A 15,430-nucleotide genomic window follows, 5' to 3' on the forward strand; every position below is an offset into this window, starting at 1 on the left:
TCTCTCACTGCCCCCCCTCTCTCTCACCCCCTCTCTCATTCCACTCTCTCTCCCCCTTTCTATTACACCCTCTCTCACACACCCTACTAACTCTCTCACCCTTTCACCCCGCTCTTCACCAAATCTCCCCTCTCTCTCCCCCTCTCTCACCCCTCTCTCTCTCACGCCCTCTCTCTTACCCACTCTCTTTCTCACGCCCTCTCTCTCTCACCACTCACTATCTCTCTCGCCCCTCTCTCTCACTGCCTCTCTCTCAACACCCTCTCTCTCAGCCTCTCTCTCTCTCAGCCACTTTCTCTCACACCCCCTTTCTCTCTCACCTTGTTATCTCTCTCCCCCTCGCTCTATCTTACCCCCTCTCTCTCCACCCTGCTCTGTCACTCTCAGCCCTTTCTCTCTGTCACCCCTCACCGTCTCTCCCCTTTATACCCTCTCTCACTCCCTCTCTCGCTCACCCCTTCACTCTATCTCCCCCGCCCACAGCCCGTGTCTCTTACCCACCTCTCTGTGTCTCTCTCTCACACCCCTCTCTCTCGCACCCCTGTCTCTCTTCCGCCCTCTCTCTCGCTCTATTGCCTTCTGTCTCTTGCTCCCTTTTTCTCTCTCTCATTTCCCTTCCCTCCCGTGCTCTGTCTCACACCCCCGCTCTCTCTCTCTCTCTGTATACCCCCTCTCTCGCGCCCTTTTTCTCTCATTCACCCCATTTCTCTCTCTCTTTTGACCCCTTTCTTCCTCCCTCCTCCTTGCTCTCATTCTGTCACTCTCTAGCGCGCACTCTCTCACCCCATCTCCCTCACACCACTCTAACTCTCTCATCCATTCACTCGTTCTCTCTCTGTCTCTGTCTGTCTGTCTCTCTCTCTCTCAACCCATCATTCACTGTCTATCTCACCCCCTCTCTCACCCCTTTCGCTCTCTGTCTCACGTCCCATCTCTCTCATCCCTCTTTCGCTCGCTGCCCCCCTTTCTCTCTCACCCCTTCCCTATCTCTCCCCCTTTCTCTTAATCCCTCTCTCTCACCCCCTCTCTCTCCCACTCTCTCTCCCAGGTCCTCTCTCTCACCCCCTCCCACACATTCACTCTTTCTCTGACCCCCTCTCTTTCTCTCCCCTCTCTCTCATTCTCAGCCCCCTCTCTCTCCCCTCTCTCTTTCTCCACTCTCTCCCTTTCTCAGCCCTCTCTCCCTTTCTCACCCCACTCTCTCTCACCCCTTTCTCTCTCTCACACCCTCTCTCTCAACCCCTCTCTCTCACCTCTCTCTCACCCCCTCATCCTCCTCTCTCTCTCTCTCACCCGCTCTCTCTCGCTCTCTCAAATCCCCCTATCTAAATCCCCTCTCTCTCACCCCTTGCTCTCTCTCTCTCTTATCCCTCTCTCTCTCACATCCGACTCTCTCACCCCCTTCTCTCTCAACCCCTCACCTGCTCTCTCACTCCTCTCTCTTTCCCAAACTCTCTCTCTCTCTTACATCCTCACCCATACTCTCTCTCACGCCCCCTCTCTCTCTTACCCCTCTCTCTCTTTCACCCCCTCCCTCTCTCCAACCCCCTCCCTCTCTCCCACCCTCTCTCTGTCTCTTTCTCATACCCTCTCTCTCCTTCTCACTCCCTCTCTCTCTCACCCCATCTCACTCTCACTCCATTTCTCTCAAACCCTCTCTCTCTCATGCCCTTTCTCCCAGCCCTTCTCTGTCTCACCTCCAGTCTTTCTCTGACCCACTCTCACTCCCCCTTTGTCTCTCCCCCTTTCTCTCTCACCCCCCTCACATCGCCCTCTCTCACTCACCCCACTCCCTCACTCACCTCCCTCTCTCTCTCCCACTCCTCTCTCTCTCTCCCTCTCTCTCTAACCCCCTCTCTCATCCTCTCTCCCTCTCTCTACCCCTTCTCTCTCACACTCCACCATTCTCTCTCACCCCCTTCTCTCCCTCAACCCTCTCTCTCTCAACCCCTCTCTCTCTACCCCCCTCCCCCTCTCTCTCACCCTTCTCTCCCCCTCTCTCACCCCACTCTGTCTCACCACCCCCTCTCTCAACCCAGCTCACTCTCTCATCCCCTCAATCTCTCCAACTCTTACTCTCTCATCCCTCTCTCTCTCAACCCCTCTTTCTCAGCCCTTCTCTCTCACCCCTCTCTCTCTCACCCCCTCACCCCTCTCGCTCACCCCCTCTCGCCCATTCTCTCTCACACCCTCTCCTTCTCACTCCACTCTCTCTCTTATCCCCTCCCCACTTTCTTTCTCTCAATCACCCCTTCTCTCTCACACCCCTTACCCCCACCTCCTCTCTCTCACCCCCCTCTCTCACCCGCGCTCTCTTTCTCACTCACTGTCTCTTTCTCACTTACACTCTCTCTCTCTTTTTTACTCACACTCTCTCTTTCTCAACCCCTCTCTCACCCTCGCTCTCAAACCCTCTCTCTCTTCCCCCCTCTTTCTCCCCTTCTCTCTCCCACTCTCTGCCCAATTTTTTCATCCCCTCTCCCCCTCTCTCCCCCTCTCTCTCTCCCCTCTCTCACCACTCTCTCTCTACCCCCTCGCTAGCCCCCCAATCTCTACCCCCTCTCTCCCCCTGTCTCTCACATCCCCTCTCTCTCACTCCCATCTCACTCTCTCACCTCACTCTCACTCTCTCAGCCCACTCTCTCTCTCACCCCACATTTCACTCCCTCCCACCCCTCTCTCTCACCCCCTCTCTCTCAACACCTTTCTCTCACCCCCTCTCTCCCCCTCTCTCTCACCCCCCCTCTTCCTCTCCTCCACTCCTTCCCCCTCACTCCCCTCCCCATCTCTCTCCCTCCTCTCTCTCCCCCTCTCTCTCCTCTTCTCTCTGACCCTTCTCTCCCCCTCTCTCTGCCCCCTCTCTCACCCCATCTCCTCCGCTCTCTCCTCCTCACAACCCCCTCTCCCATCTCTCTCCCCCCTCTCTCCCCCCTTCTCTCTCACCCATCTCTCCCCCTCCCTCTCCCCCTCTCTCTCCTCCTCTCTCCCCTCCTCTCTCGCCTCCCTCTCTCTCCGCCCTCTCTCTCTCTCGCATCCTCTCTCTCTCTCACTCTTCCACTCGCTCTCTTCCTCTTGCTCTCTCTCACTCTCTCACCCTCTTCTCACACTCACTCTTCTCCCTGGCTATTTCCCTCTCTCTTGCCTCCCTCTCTCTCTCATCTCACGGTCTCTCTCACTCGCTCTCTCTCTCTCTCTCTCTCTGTCGCTCATGCTCTCTGTCTGTCTGTCTGTCTGTCTCCCTCTCTCTCAGTCCACCCTACTTCTCTCACTCTTGCTCTATCGTTCTCTCTGTCTGTTGTTCTCTCTCTCTCTCCGTCTCTCTCTCTCTCAGTCCTCCCCCGCACCTCTTCTCTCTCGCAACCCATCTTTCTCAAACCCTCTCTCCCCCCTCTCTCTCTCAACCTCTCTCTCCCCCTCTCTCTCAACCCCTCTCTCTCTCAACCACTCTCTCACTCATCGCTCTCACCCCCCTCTCTCTCACTCCCCTCTCTCTCTCACCCCATCTCTCTCTCAACCCCTCACTCTCATATCCCCTCTCTCTCACCCCTCCTCCCTCTCGCACCCCCTCACCCCTCTCCCTCTCTCACACCCTTTCTCTCTTACCCCGAGCTCTCTCTCTCACCACCCACCCTCTCTCTCTCAACCCCTCTCTCTCACCCCTCGCTCTCTTACTCCTCTCTCTCACACACTCCCTCTCTCTCACTCCCCCCTCTCTCATTCCCATCTCACTCTCTCACCCCTCTCTCTCTCACCACAATCTTTCTCTCTCTGTCCCACCCCCTCTGTGTCTCACACCTTCTCTCTCATCTCCCTCTCACCCCACCCCTCTCTCTCTCACCCCTTCTCTCTCACACCCCTCTCACCCCTACCCCCTCTCTCTCACCCCCCTCTCTCTCACCCGCGCTCTCTTTTTCACTCACTCTCTCTCTTTCTCACCCCCCTCTCTCTCACCCCTTCTCTCTCAACTCCTCTCTCTCCCGCCCCCTCTCTCTCTCTTCCCTCTCTCCCCCTCTCTCTCTCTCCCCTCTCTTGCCCCCCACTCTACCCCCTCTCTCTCACTCCCATCTTACTCTCTCACCCCACTCTCACTCTCTCCCCCACTCTCTCTCTCTTAGCCCACGTCTCTCTCTCTCACTCACATCTCACTCTCTCACCCCACTCTCACTCTCTCCCCCATGTCTCTCTTTCGCGCACCCTCTCTATCTCCTACCCTTTCTCTCTCACACCCCTTCTCTCTCTCACAGCCCTGTTTCTCACCCCCTCTCTCTCAATTCCTCTCTCTCACCCCCTCTCTCTCAACACCTCTCTCACCCCCTCTCTCCTCCTCTCTCTCTCCCCCTCTCTCCCCCTTCTCTGTTGCTCTCTCTCTCCATCTCTCTCTCAGTCCTCCCCCTCACCTCCTCTCTCTCTCAACCCATCTTTCTCAACCCCTCTCTCTCCCGTCTCTCTCTAACCCTCTCTCTGTCACCCCCTCTTTCCCCCGTCTCTCTCTCAACCCCCTCTCTGTCAACCCCTCTCTCTCTCAATCTCTCTCTCCCCCTCTCTCTCAACCATGCTCTCTCACCCCCTTTCTCCCACTCCCCTTTCTCTCACGACCCTTCGTTCTCTCACCACCTTCTCTCTCTCAACCCCGCTCTCTCACCCCTCTCTCTCTCACCCCCTCTCTCTCACCCCCTTTCTCTCTCCCACCCTCTCTTTATCTCTTTCTCATCCCCTCTCTCTCCTTCTCACTCCTTCACTCTCACCCCTCTCTCTCTCTTCCCCTCTCTCTCACACCCTCTCTCTCTCACTCCATCTCTTTCTTTCTCAACCCCACTCTCTCTCATTCCCCATCTCTCACCAACCTCTCTCTCACACCCACTCTCTCTCTCACCCACCTCTCTTTCTCAACCCCCCTCACTCCCTCTCACCCAGCTCTCTCTCACACACCTCTCTCTCCCATCCCCTCTCACACCCCCTCTATCTCCCTCCCACCTCCTTCACCCTCCCACCCCCATCCCCCCCACACTCCCTCACCTACCTACCCCTCTCACCCCCCTCTCTCACCCCCCTTACACCTCCTCTCTCTCTCTCAAGCCCCTCTCTCTGTCACCCCTCTCTTTCTCTCACCACTCTAACTCTCTTACCTGCTCTCCCTCTCTCTCTCTACCCCTCTCTCCCTCTCTCACTCCTCTCTCTCCCCCCTCTCTCACTCCTCTCTCTCACCTCTCTCTCTCTCACACCCCTCTCTCTCCCACCCTCCCTCTCTCATCCCGTCCCTCTCTCACCCCCTTCCACTCTCACACCCTCCCTCTCTCCCCCCTCTTTCTCCCCTCTCTCTCACCCCTCTCTCTCTCACACCCCTCTCTATCACCCTCCCTCTCTCATCCCGTCCCTCTTTCCCCCTCCCACTCTCATCCCTCCTCTCTCACACACTCCCCATCTCTCTCAGCCCATCTCTCTCTCAGCCCCTCTCTCTCAGCCCCTCCTACTCTCACCCACCCTCTCTTGCACCCCATGTCTCTCTCAGCCCCTCTCTCACTGCACCCTCCCCTCCCGCCCCCTCTGTCTCCCACCCTTTCTCTCTCACACCCGTTCTCTCTCTCACACCCCTGTTTCTCACCTCCCCTCTCAATTCCTCTCTTTCACCCCCTCTCTCAACACCTCTCTCTCTCACCCTCTCTCTCCCCCTCTCTCTCCCCTCTCCTCCACTCTCTCCCCCTCTATCCGCCATCTCTCTGCCCCCTCTCTCTCCCCTCTCCCTCTCCCTCCCCCTCCCCCGCCCCCTCTCTCTCTCCTCCTGTCTCCCCTCCTCTTTCGCCCCTCTCTCTCACACCCCTCTCTTACGTCTCTCTCTCTCTCTCTCACTTCAGCTCGCTCTCTTCCCCTTGCGGTCTCTCTCACTCTCTCATCCTCTTCTCACATTATCTCTCTCTCCCTGCCTCTCTCCCTCTCTCTTGCGTCCCTCTCTCTCTTATCTCACGGTCTCTCTCATTCGCTCTCTCTTGCTCGTGCTCTCTCTCTCTCTCTGTCACTCATGCTCTCTCTGTCTGGCACTCTCACTCTCTCTCTACCTCTCTCTCAGTCCACCCTACCTTCCTCACCTCTTCTCTCTCACTCTTGCTTTATCTCTCTCTCTGTCTGTCGCTCTCTCTCTCCGTCTCTCTCTCAGTATCTCCCCTCACCTCCTCTCTCTCAACCCATCTTTCTCAACTCCTCACTCCCCCCTCTCACCCCCCTTCTCTCTCACCCCCTTCTCTCTCTCAACCCCACTCTCTTTCAACCCCGCTCTCTCTCACCCCTTTCTCACCCCCCCATCACCACCACCTCACTCAAATCCCCTCACTCTCTGATCCCCTCACTCTCTCACCCCCTCACTCACCCCTCTCTCTTTTCCACTCTCTCTCTCAGCCCTGTCTTTCTCTGTCAACCCCTCACTCTCGCCCCTCTCTCTCTCATTCCCTCTCTCTCTCACCCCCCTTTCTCTTCACCCCCTCTCTCAACCCCCCTCAATCGCTCATCCCCTCACTCTCTCACCCCATCAGTCTCTCACCCCCTCTCTCTCAACCATCTATCTCTCTCACATCCATCTCTCTCTCACCACCCTCTCTCTCTCCACTCTCTCTCCGTCACCCCTCTCTCTCCCACCCCAATCTCTTTTACATCCCCCCTCTCTCACACACACTCTCACACACCCTCTCTCTCGCACCCCCTCTCTCTCTCGCCCCTTCTCTCCCACATCCTCTCTGTCACTCACTTAAATCTCTCCCTCTCACCGCCCTCTCATCCCTCTCTCTCTCACACCCCCCTCTCTCTCAACCCTCTCTTTCTCCCACCTTCCTCTCTCTCAACCCCTCTCTCTCTCACCCCTCTCTCTCAAACCCTCTCTCTCACCCCCCTCTCTCAACACCCCCTCTCTCAACACCCCTCAAGCTCTCATCCCCTCACTCTCACCCCCCTCTCTCTCAACCCCTCTCTCACACATCCATCTCTCTCTCACCTCTCTCTCTGTCACCCCTTTCTCTCCCACCCCAATCTCTTTCACATCCCCATCTCTCTGCCTCTTTCTCCTCCCCTCTCTCTCCTTCTCGCTCCCTCTCTCTCACCCCCATTCTCTCTCACCCCTCTCTCTCCCACTCCCTCTGTGTCACTCACTCCCACCTCTCCCTCTCACTGCCCTCTCACCCCATTCTCTCTCTTACCCCCTCCCCACTTTCTCACTCTCAAACACCCCTTGTCTCTCACTCCTCTCTCTCACACCTCTCTCTCACTCCCTGTGTCTCTCACCATCCCTCTCTCACCACCCCCTCTCTCAACCCCCCTCACTCTCTCATCCCCTCTCTCTCACCCCTCTCTCTGTCACCCCCTCTCACCCCTCCTCTATCTCTCACCCCCTCACCCCTCTCCCTTTCTCTCTTACCCTGCGCTCTCCCTCTCTCTAACCCCTCCCCCTCTCACCCCTCTCGGTCACCCCCTCTCTCTAACCCTCTCTCTCACCCCTCTCTTTCTCTCTCAACCCCCCTCTCTCTCACCACATTCTCTCACACCTTCTCTCTCACCCCTCTCTCTCTCACACCTCTCTTTCTCTGTCAACCCCTCTCTCTCACCGCTCTCTCTCTCACTCCCTCTCTCGCTCACTGCCCCCTCTCACCACACCCTCTCTCAACAACCCTCACTCTCTCATCCCCTCTCTCTCTCTCACATCCATCTCTCTCTCACCCCTCTCTCTCTCTCTCCGTTACCCCTCTCTCTCCCACCCCAATCTCTTTCACATCCCCCCTCTCTCTCACACACACTCTCACACACACTCGCTCTCAATCCCCGCCCTCTCTCCCGCCATCTCTCTGCCTTTTTCTCATCCCCACTCTCTCCTTCTCACTCCCTCTCTCTCACCCCCTCTCTCTTAATGCCTCTCTCTCCCACCCCCTCTCTGTCACTCACTCCCACCTCCTCCTCTCACCCAGCTCTCTCTCTCTCACCCCCTCTCTCTCCCACCCCCTCTCTCTCACCCCTCGCTCTCTCACCCCTCTCTCTCACCCCTCTCTCTCTCTCTCACCCTCTCCTTCTAAATCCACTCTCTCTCTTACCCCTTCCCCACTTTCTCTCTCAATCACCCCTTGTCTCTCACCCCCCTCTCTCTCCCACCTCCCTCTCTCACACCCCCTCTCACTCCCATCTCACTCTCTGATCCCTCTCTCTCTCACCACAGTCTCTCTCTGTCCCATCACCTCTGTCTCTCACCCCTTCTCTCTCAACCCCTTCTCACCCCACCCCCTCTCTTCACCCCTCACACTCTCACCCCCTCTCTCTTTCTCACTTACACTCTCTCTCTTTTTCACTCACTCTCTCTTTCTCACCCCTGTCTCTCACACCCTCTCTCTCACTCCCATCTCACTCTCTCACCCCACTCACTCCCTCACCCCACGCTCACTCTCTCACCCCACTCTCTCTCTCTTAGCCCACGTCTCTCTCTTTCTCACCCCTTATTCCCCCATCTCTCTCAACCCATCTCTCTCTCAACCCCCTCTCTCAACCGTGCTCTCTCACCCCTCTCTCTCACTCCCCTCTCTCTCACTCCACTCTGTCTCTCACTCCCCTTCTCTCTCTCTTACCCCCTTCTCTCTCTCAACCCCTCTCTATCTCAACCCCGCTCTCTCTCACTCCTCTCTCTCTGACCGTCCTCTCGCCCAGCTCTCTCTCTCAACCCCCTCTCTCTCCCACACCCCTCTCTCTCACCCCCCTCTCTCTCACCCCCCTCTCTCTCACCCCCCCCCTCTCTCACCCCCTCTCTCTCACCCCTCACTCTCTCACCCCTCTCTCTCACCCCTCTCTCTCTCACACCCTCTCCTTCTCACTCCTCTCTCTCTCTTACCGTCTCCCCACTTTCTCTCTCAATCACCCCTTGTCTCTCAACCCGTCTCTCTCCCACCTCCCTCTCTCTCACTCCCTCTCTCTCTCTCTCTTAGCCCTCTCTCACACCCCCTCTCATTCCCATCTCACTCTCTCCCCCCCTCTCTCACCACAGTCTCTCTCTCTCTCTCTGTCCCATCCCCTCTGTCTCTCACCCCTTCTCTCTCACCCCTTCTCACCCTACCCTTCTCTCTCACCCCTCGCTCTCTCACCCCTCGCTCTCTCACCCCCTCTCTCTTTCACACTCACGCTCTCTCTTTCTCACTTACACTCTCTCTTTTCCACTCACTGTCTCTCTTTCTCACCCCTTCTCTCTCTCAACTCCTCTCTCTCTCCCCCCTCTCTCCCTTCTCTCTACCCCCTGTCTTGCCCCCACTCTCTACCCCCTCTCTTCCCCTGTCTCTCACACCCCCTCTCTCTCACTCCCATCTCACTCTCTCACCCCACTCTCTTTCTCTTAGCCCACGTCTCTCTCTCACACACCCCTTTTCCCACATCTCTTTCAACCCCTGTCTCTCACCCCCTCTCTCTTTCAACTCCCTCTCTCAACCTCTCTCCCTCAACACCTCTCTCCCACCCCCCTCTCTCTCCCACCCCCCTCTCTCTCCCACCCCGCTCTCTCTCCCACCCCCCTTCTCTCTCACCCCCCCCACTCTCTCACCCCCTCTCCCCCTCGCTCTCTCACCCGTCTCTCTCACCCACTCTCTCTCTCACACCCTCTCCTTCTCACTCCACTCTCTCTGCTACCCCCTCCCCACTTTCTCTCTCTCAATCACTCCTTGTCTCTCACGCCCTCTCTCTCCCACCTCCCTCTCTCTCAACCCTCTCCCTCTCTCACCCCTCTCTCTCAACCCCCCCTCAACCCCCCCTCTCTCTCTCCCCCTCTCTCTCTCAACCCTTCTCCCTAACCCCTCGCTCTCTCACCCCTCTCTCTCACATTCCCTCGCTCTCTCTCACCATCCCCTCTCTCAAACCCCCTCACTCTCTCATCCCCTCACTCTCTCACGCCCTCACTCTCTCACCCCCTCCCTCTCACACCCCTCTCTCTCACACCCTCTCTCTTCCACCCCCCTCTCTCTCACCATCCCCTCTCTCAAACTCCCTCACTCTCTCATCCCCTCACTCTCTCACACCCTCAATCTCTCACGCCCTTTCTCTTTCTCAAACCCTTTCTCTCACCCCTCTCTCTCACTCCCTCTCACACCCTTTCTCTCTTACCACGCGCTCTCTCTAACCCCTCACCTTCTCACCCCTCTCGCTCACCCCTCTCTCTCACCCACTCTCTCAATCACACCCTGCCCTTCTCACTCCACTCTCTCTCTTACCCCCACACTTTCTCTCCCTCAATCACCCCTTCACTCTCTCTCTCTCACCCCTCTCTCTGTCACCCCCTCTCACCCTCCTCCCTCTCTCACCCCCTCACCCCTTTCCCTTTCTCTCTTACCCCGCGCTCTCTCGAACCCCTCTCCCTCTCACCCCTCTTGCTCACCCCCTCTCTCTCTTCCTCTCTCTCTCTCTCACCCCTCTCTTTCTCTCTCACCCTCTCTCTCTCACCACACTCTCTCACACACTCTCTTTCTCTGTCAACCTCTCTCTCTCACCCCTCTCTCACTCCCTCTCTCTCTAAACGCCCCCCTCTCACCACCCCCTCTCTCAACACCCCTCAATCTCTCATCCCCTCACTCTCTCACACCCTCAGTCTCTTACCCCCCTCTCTCTCAACCCCTCTCTATCTCACATCCACCTCTCTCTCACCCCCCTCTCTCTTCAAACCCTCTCTCACCCCCCTCAATCTCTCATCCCCTTACTCTCTCACCTCATCAGTCTCTCACACATGCCTCTCTCTCACACCCTCTCTCTCACCCCCCTCTCTCACCACCCCTCAATCTCTCATTCCCTCAGTCTCTCACACCCTCAGTCTCTCACCCCTCTCTCTCTCACAACCACCTCTCTCTCACCCCCCTCTCTCTCTTCAACCCCTCTCTCACCCCCCTCAATCTCTCATCCCCTTACTCTCTCACCTCATCAGTCTCTCACACACCGCTCTCTCTCACCCCCTCTCCCACCTTCCTCTCTCTCACCCCCCTCTCTCACCACCCCTCAAACATCTCCCTCTCTCCCCCCTCCCTTCTCTCTCTGTCACCCCTTTCTCTCCCACCCCAATCTCTGTCACATCCCCCTTCTCTCTCAAACACACTCTCAAACACTCTCCCTCTCTCCCACCATCTCTCTGCCTCTTTCTCTCACCTCTCTCTCCTTCTTGCTTCCTCTCTCTCACCCCCTCTCTCTCACCCCCTCTCTCTCACCCCCTCTCTCTCACACCCTCTCTCTCCCACCCTCTCTCTCCCACCCCCTCTCTGTCACTCACTCCCACCTCTCCCTCAGCGCCCTCTCACCCAGCTCTCTCTCTCTCACCCCCTGTCTCTCTCCCACACCCCCTCTCTTCCTCCCTCTCACTCTTTCACCCTCTCTCTCTCACATCCCACCCCTCTCTCTCACCCCCCTCAGTCTCAGCCCCCACCCCTCTCACTCTCACCCCCCTCTCTCTCTCTCACCCCCTCTCTCTGAACCCCTCTTTCTCACTCCCTGTGTCTCTCACCACCCCTCTCTCACCACCCCCACTCTCATCCCCTCTCTCTCACCCCTCTCTCTGTCACCCCTTCTCATTCCTCCTCCCTCTCTCACCCCCTCACCCCTCTCCCTTTCTGTCTTACCCCGCACTCTCTCTAACCCCTTCCTCTCTCACCCCTCTCGGTCACCCCTCTATCTCTTACCCTCTCTCTCTCACCCCTCTCTTTCTTTCTCAACCCCTCTCTCTCTCACACACTCTCTCACCCCTCTCTCTCTGAACTCGCTTTCTCTGTCAACCCCTCTCTCTCACTCCCTCTCTCGCTCACCGTCCCCCTCTCACCGCCCCCTCTCTCACCACCCCCTCTCTCAACACTCCTCAGTCTCTCACCCCCCCCTCTCTCAACCCCTCTCTCTCTCACATCCATCTCTCTCTCAACCCCTCTCTCTCTCATCCTCCTCTCTCTCTCACCACCCCCTCTCTCAACACCCCTCAGTCTCTCACCCCCCCTCTCTCAACCCCTCTCTCTCTCACATCCATCTCTCTCTCACTCCCCTCTCTCTCACCCCTCTCTCTCCGTCACCCCTCTCTCTCCCACCCCAATCTCATTCACATCCCCCTCTCTCACACACACTCTCACACACCCTTGCTCTCTCACCCTTTCCTCTCTCCCACCATCTCTCTTCCTCTTTCTCATCCCTTCTCTCTCCTTCTCGCTCCCTCTCTCTCACCCCTCTCTCTCTCACCCCTCTCTCTCTCCCACCTCCCTCTCTCTCTCCCACCTCCCTCTCTCTCAACCCTCTGTCTTACACCCCCCACCCCCTCTCTCTTACACACCCCACCCCCTCTCCCTCTCAACCCCTCACTCTCACCCTTGCTCTCACCCCTCTCCCACACTCCCTCTCTCTCATCCCCTCACTCTCTCACCCCTCTCTCTCACATTCCCTCGCTCTCTCTCACCATCCCCTCTCTCAAACCCCCTCACTCTCTCATCCCCTCACTCTCTCACGCCCTCACTCTCTCACCCCCTCCCTCTCACACCCCTCTCTCTCACACCCTCTCTCTTCCACCCCCCTCTCTCTCACCATCCCCTCTCTCAAACTCCCTCACTCTCTCATCCCCTCACTCTCTCACACCCTCAATCTCTCACGCCCTTTCTCTTTCTCAAACCCTTTCTCTCACCCCTCTCTCTCACTCCCTCTCACACCCTTTCTCTCTTACCACGCGCTCTCTCTAACCCCTCACCTTCTCACCCCTCTCGCTCACCCCTCTCTCTCACCCACTCTCTCAATCACACCCTGCCCTTCTCACTCCACTCTCTCTCTTACCCCCCACACTTTCTCTCCCTCAATCACCCCTTCACTCTCTCTCTCTCACCCCTCTCTCTGTCACCCCCTCTCACCCTCCTCCCTCTCTCACCCCCTCACCCCTTTCCCTTTCTCTCTTACCCCGCGCTCTCTCGAACCCCTCTCCCTCTCACCCCTCTTGCTCACCCCCTCTCTCTCTTCCTCTCTCTCTCTCACCCCTCTCTTTCTCTCTCACCCTCTCTCTCTCACCACACTCTCTCACACACTCTCTTTCTCTGTCAACCTCTCTCTCTCACCCCTCTCTCACTCCCTCTCTCTCTAAACGCCCCCCTCTCACCACCCCCTCTCTCAACACCCCTCAATCTCTCATCCCCTCACTCTCTCACACCCTCAGTCTCTCACCCCCCTCTCTCTCAACCCCTCTCTATCTCACATCCACCTCTCTCTCACCCCCCTCTCTCTTCAAACCCTCTCTCACCCCCCTCAATCTCTCATCCCCTTACTCTCTCACCTCATCAGTCTCTCACACATGCCTCTCTCTCACACCCTCTCTCTCACCCCCCTCTCTCACCACCCCTCAATCTCTCATTCCCTCAGTCTCTCACACCCTCAGTCTCTCACCCCTCTCTCTCTCACAACCACCTCTCTCTCACCCCCCTCTCTCTCTTCAACCCCTCTCTCACCCCCCTCAATCTCTCATCCCCTTACTCTCTCACCTCATCAGTCTCTCACACACCGCTCTCTCTCACCCCCTCTCCCACCTTCCTCTCTCTCACCCCCCTCTCTCACCACCCCTCAAACATCTCCCTCTCTCCCCCCTCCCTTCTCTCTCTGTCACCCCTTTCTCTCCTACCCCAATCTCTTTCACATCCCCCTTCTCTCTCAAACACACTCTCAAACACTCTCCCTCTCTCCCACCATCTCTCTGCCTCTTTCTCTCACCTCTCTCTCCTTCTTGCTTCCTCTCTCTCACCCCCTCTCTCTCACCCCCTCTCTCTCACCCCCTCTCTCTCACACCCTCTCTCTCCCACCCTCTCTCTCCCACCCCCTCTCTGTCACTCACTCCCACCTCTCCCTCAGCGCCCTCTCACCCAGCTCTCTCTCTCTCACCCCCTGTCTCTCTCCCACACCCCCTCTCTTCCTCCCTCTCACTCTTTCACCCTCTCTCTCTCACATCCCACCCCTCTCTCTCACCCCCCTCAGTCTCAGCCCCCACCCCTCTCACTCTCAACCCCCCTCTCTCTCTCTCACCCCCTCTCTCTGAACCCCTCTTTCTCACTCCCTGTGTCTCTCACCACCCCTCTCTCACCACCCCCACTCTCATCCCCTCTCTCTCACCCCTCTCTCTGTCACCCCTTCTCATTCCTCCTCCCTCTCTCACCCCCTCACCCCTCTCCCTTTCTGTCTTACCCCGCACTCTCTCTAACCCCTTCCCCTCTCACCCCTCTCGGTCACCCCTCTATCTCTTACCCTCTCTCTCTCACCCCTCTCTTTCTTTCTCAACCCCTCTCTCTCTCACACACTCTCTCACCCCTCTCTCTCTGAACTCGCTTTCTCTGTCAACCCCTCTCTCTCACTCCCTCTCTCGCTCACCGTCCCCCTCTCACCGCCCCCTCTCTCACCACCCCCTCTCTCAACACTCCTCAGTCTCTCACCCCCCCCTCTCTCAACCCCTCTCTCTCTCACATCCATCTCTCTCTCAACCCCTCTCTCTCTCATCCTCCTCTCTCTCTCACCACCCCCTCTCTCAACACCCCTCAGTCTCTCACCCCCCCTCTCTCAACCCCTCTCTCTCTCACATCCATCTCTCTCTCACTCCCCTCTCTCTCACCCCTCTCTCTCCGTCACCCCTCTCTCTCCCACCCCAATCTCATTCACATCCCCCTCTCTCACACACACTCTCACACACCCTTGCTCTCTCACCCTTTCCTCTCTCCCACCATCTCTCTTCCTCTTTCTCATCCCTTCTCTCTCCTTCTCGCTCCCTCTCTCTCACCCCTCTCTCTCTCACCCCTCTCTCTCTCCCACCTCCCTCTCTCTCTCCCACCTCCCTCTCTCTCAACCCTCTGTCTTACACCCCCCACCCCCTCTCTCTTACACACCCCACCCCCTCTCCCTCTCAACCCCTCACTCTCACCCTTGCTCTCACCCCTCTCCCACACTCCCTCTCTCTCATCTCCTCACTCTCTCACCCCTCTCTCTCACATTCCCTCGCTCTCTCTCACCATCCCCTCTCTCAAACCCCCTCACTCTCTCATCCCCTCACTCTCTCACGCCCTCACTCTCTCACCCCCTCCCTCTCACACCCCTCTCTCTCACACCCTCTCTCTTCCACCCCCCTCTCTCTCACCATCCCCTCTCTCAAACTCCCTCACTCTCTCATCCCCTCACTCTCTCACACCCTCAATCTCTCACGCCCTTTCTCTTTCTCAAACCCTTTCTCTCACCCCTCTCTCTCACTCCCTCTCACACCCTTTCTCTCTTACCACGCGCTCTCTCTAACCCCTCACCTTCTCACCCCTCTCGCTCACCCCTCTCTCTCACCCACTCTCTCAATCACACCCTGCCCTTCTCACTCCACTCTCTCTCTTACCCCCCACACTTTCTCTCCCTCAATCACCCCTTCACTCTCTCTCTCTCACCCCTCTCTCTGTCACCCCCTCTC

This window comes from Chiloscyllium plagiosum, unplaced genomic scaffold (assembly GCF_037043375.1).
Source record: "Chiloscyllium plagiosum isolate Xiang-an unplaced genomic scaffold, Cpla_swu_hap1 HiC_scaffold_13, whole genome shotgun sequence".
Lineage (NCBI taxonomy): Eukaryota > Metazoa > Chordata > Chondrichthyes > Orectolobiformes > Hemiscylliidae > Chiloscyllium > Chiloscyllium plagiosum.